This window comes from Triticum aestivum, chromosome 7B (genome assembly GCF_018294505.1).
Source record: "Triticum aestivum cultivar Chinese Spring chromosome 7B, IWGSC CS RefSeq v2.1, whole genome shotgun sequence".
NCBI lineage: Eukaryota > Viridiplantae > Streptophyta > Magnoliopsida > Poales > Poaceae > Triticum > Triticum aestivum.
In genome coordinates, this window is record NC_057813.1 from 48101667 (window position 1) to 48105593 (window position 3927).

General features: G+C 41.9%; 1 long non-coding RNA gene across 2 annotated transcripts; it reads right to left on the reverse strand.

Annotated features, from left to right (window-relative positions):
* Positions 1–297: 297 nt before the first annotated feature.
* On the reverse strand, positions 298–2678 carry LOC123157293 (uncharacterized). 2 transcript variants are annotated; one of them, XR_006478918.1, is made up of 5 exons: positions 2354–2678; positions 2018–2117; positions 1335–1692; positions 867–981; positions 298–735 (listed from the first exon to the last, which is right to left on the reverse strand). It is a non-coding gene; the product is annotated as an uncharacterized lncRNA (long non-coding RNA). The 2 variants fall into 2 exon arrangements; XR_006478917.1 differs by having other exon boundaries at positions 1335–2117.
* Positions 2679–3927: the final 1249 nt, after the last annotated feature.

Consider the following 3927-nt stretch of genomic DNA (forward strand, 5'->3'; position numbering starts at 1 on the left):
TACATTCAAATAGAAAAACTGTTAATGCAAGATAAATTTCAGCAATTAAATAAAGTTATGCACAAGTAACCAAATAGATAAATAACATCGTCCAACAAAAAACATAAAACGACCAGGTTGGCTTCTACCATATATAATTTCTCCCCACCCACTGCACAAAAACAAATTGGCGCCTACTATTTTTGGTCAACAACAATTAATTTGCTCTACCCAACTGTGTTTCGCTTGCAACAGCTACTAAATGTAGTTATACTGATCATAAACTTCGGAAACTTATATGGGATAAAGATGGCAATGTGAAGGCCAGAAATTCAGTATTGAATTAGATGAAACTTGCCACGCTCTCCAACATTTGTTAGCAGTATGCTTGAAATCCACGATCAGAATAGGAACGCAACACACCTGTTTACATGTTATTACTCTCTCTGTACATAACTATAAGTCATTTTAGAGACTTGTATGTTCAGTCTAAGACGTCATATATTTGTGTACAGAGGAAGTAGTTAGTAATAAGGTCGAGTGCTTCTTCCATGCATGACATAATACTGAGCTGTAAATAATGCTTCTTCTCAAGATGCAGTCTCATGATCTGCTTGATGTTTCCCAGGGATGACCAAATTGGTAGCGTGAGGATCCCAGTTACTCACAGAGGCGGGCAATGGCATGTACAGGGCTGAGCAGCACCGCTAGGCTCCAAGGGACTCATTCAACCAACATCTTCCTTCTGCACAACCACTGCAAGCGAAATATGAGCTCAAGTTGCTACCCAACTCATACAGATTTAAACCCAATTGATCAGTCAAAACGAAAAGTACAATCATCCGAGCATGAGGTATAGAGTAGAGCACCACGAAATCCTAGGTTACCTCTTCCAGCCGTCGTATACGAGCCCCTTTCCATCCTCCCGCGCACTCTTCTTCGGCACCCCAAGGCCGCTGCCGCTTTGGTCACCTCCCTCACCTCTCTGGCTCCCCTTACAACCTAAGCGGATGACGGTGAGGAAAGGAAATAGAAATCGAATCTATTCAACCTATTGTAAACTCACTATAAAAGTATAAAAGAACATATGCCTTGTCTGGAAATTGCAACTATAATTATTAAAATAAATTTTCACGTACATAAACTAATCAGACCATTAGGCAGTTCATTTTGAGTGAACAGAACACCCTCCTTAAGCGATTAACAGTTTCTCATGATATCTATGGTATAATAGAATAAACAAACCAAAGAAAAGCTATATATGATTACTAAAAATTGTTGTTTGCTATCAAGAAAAGTGATGGTGTTGCATCAAGATGATCTAAATGTAAATCAAATGGAGCTGAATTCTGAACCTGCTTCTCGCGGCTAGCTCGTCTAACAGTGGAATATGAGTAGCACATTTGTATGCACAACCGTATTGCAGTAGCTAAAGGGGCTTGTCCCCCTCTCCCTCATGTCATTAGCTATCAATAATCATTACCTAGTTAGCCATTTGTAGAACAAGGTAAACACAGAGAAAACGAGATGGATTAATTCCTGATAGATGAGATGTATCCTCTTAGCATTACTCAAAAAAGGATACCTGATAGATGAGATGTATACTCTTAGAATTACTCGAAATCACCGAGTTCACTTTCACATACCTCAAGATCAGGTAGAACTTTATCTAATTATCGTCTACTCAAAAAGCATTTCAATTACTTGCAAAACCTGCCATCACCAAGACATCAACACTTGTAGCAATAGACATCATACATTACAATATATATCATCGGCTCATCTCATGTTGCCTAAATCTACATGGACCAATCAAATAATTGTAGCCATATGAAAGAAAAAACTGAAACAGTTCAAAGAAAGGCAAAGAATCTTCAGGCTCTGTAGCAACAGTGGGATTGCTCTTATTTTCGACAAACTCCTTTTGTGTAGAAGCAGTCAATCATGTCTAAAAAAAATCTGGAAACAGCTAGCAGGCTAACAAATATGTCATTATTACTGCACATGACTGAATGCAAACTACAGTAAGGGGCATAACCTGTGAAGATGGCCATCCGTCCTTGTTGCTGCAATTGCATAACTCCAGATTTCATTTTTTTATGTCATTAAGCAACTCAACGAACATGTGAAAAGCACACCTGCAGTAGGAAGATTCAGCAGCCACATGCAGCAAGTCAGGAGTCGTGTATGAGTAAATCAGAGAAAGGAGAAAAGATGAAATCCAGAACATAAGCGGGAACAGAAATTAGATCCTTTTTACATCAAATCAAGGCTAAAAACGTGTTGAAACATACCGTTGGGTGTCTAAGGCTTTATGTTTTCCAGATCAAAGAAGAAAACGATCTAGTTTTAAAGAGGAGAGTGATTAACCTACCTCCAATCATCAGGGGCGTGCAGATCTGAGTAGGGGGTCGATCCGGAGGAACCAGCATCCACCAAGCCCCGCCGCCTCAACAGGAGCTCCTCTCCCTGCCCTCCGGCCGGTCACCGGAGCCGCCGCCGGTGGCAACCGCCTCCCTCACCTTGTGCCCCTTATCATCATTTCTTCCTATCTCCCTCATGCCCTGGTCTCTTAGCATCAGCAGGACACCGTCGCCACCGGAGCAAGATGCCGCACCCGCCGCCAGATCCATCGACGCCGCGCCCGGATGGCCGGCGCGGCACCAGATCGAGCGCCTGGCGGTTGGGATCGGCAGGCGAGGGAGAGGAGAGCCCGTTCTCGTGTGTGTTTCTGGTGGTTTTTTTCACTTTAAAAAGGACCGTGTGATGAATACAGTAAACTATAAGGATTTATTTGTAAAATGTTTGAACAAAACGTTTTCTCACTTAAGAAAGGACTGCGGGTTGAATACTACAAAATAGAGGGGCTTTTTTGCCAAAGCGTCGACGACGTACGACCAGAAGCAGTAATTGCTTTATTAGTAGGGAAAGATTAAGTCAGTTTTACATAACAAACATCATTTACTTTAACCATGTCGATGCAATTAGCGTATCTCGCTGATATACGTTGTGTACAATTATCGTATCTTTGGTGCATCTCAGCCCAGAGATGCGAGCATTTTGATTTCTCTCGCCATGTGTGCGCTTCTGCTTTCTCTGGGTTGCTTTCTCTGGTATTAGCTTTTGTTATGCTTCTCATGTTCCTTTCGTCCTGGTTATATAAGACCTGACCATCATGTGCTGTCTCCCCCGTTGACCATCTTTAGTCAAATCCCGCATCTTAATACCAGGTGGTTTGGCAGTTAAGCTTGTCTGACTCTTAATACCAGGTGGTAATCAATGATTACTGGATCCAACAGCCGGATCTAGTACAAAAGAATGTTGGGTAACATGTACTACCTGGGTGGTGTCAATGGACGATGAAGAGGTAGTAACATGTACACCTGGTTGAAGGTTGGTGATGGTTCTTTTTGCTGTCGATAGTGAGTTGGAGGTGGAGAAATATTGGTTTAGTGAAGATAATGGAGGTAGACTAATTAGAAAACTCAGGATGATATAACAATGCTAGCTAGGCAGGGTTGACTTGCGCCATACACCAACAACCATGTGGCATGAGGATGCATATGCATTGCACGTTCTCACATCAGATTTAGAGCATGTTTTGGTCAACGCAAAGGCAAGCCGAGGCTGAATGTTACTTGTTCATGTTTCTCCAACGAGAACAACAGAATGGTGAGGCAAAAGAGCGTGTGCGATGCAATGTTTTCCAACAAAGAACATATCCACAGTGCAGTCTTGCTAAGTCTCAATAGTTATGTCTGAGTCGTTGATGCTATATCTGTGAGTCTTACATTAGATCCATGCAAAAAATTATTTTTATTTTTCTCTATTGCAGTTATATCACTTGACTGAGGCTTGGTTAAATCCCGGTCGACTGAGACCTAGCCACACTCTATCCAGTGATACCATCATTTACATGATACCATGATACCATCGGACGATGACACA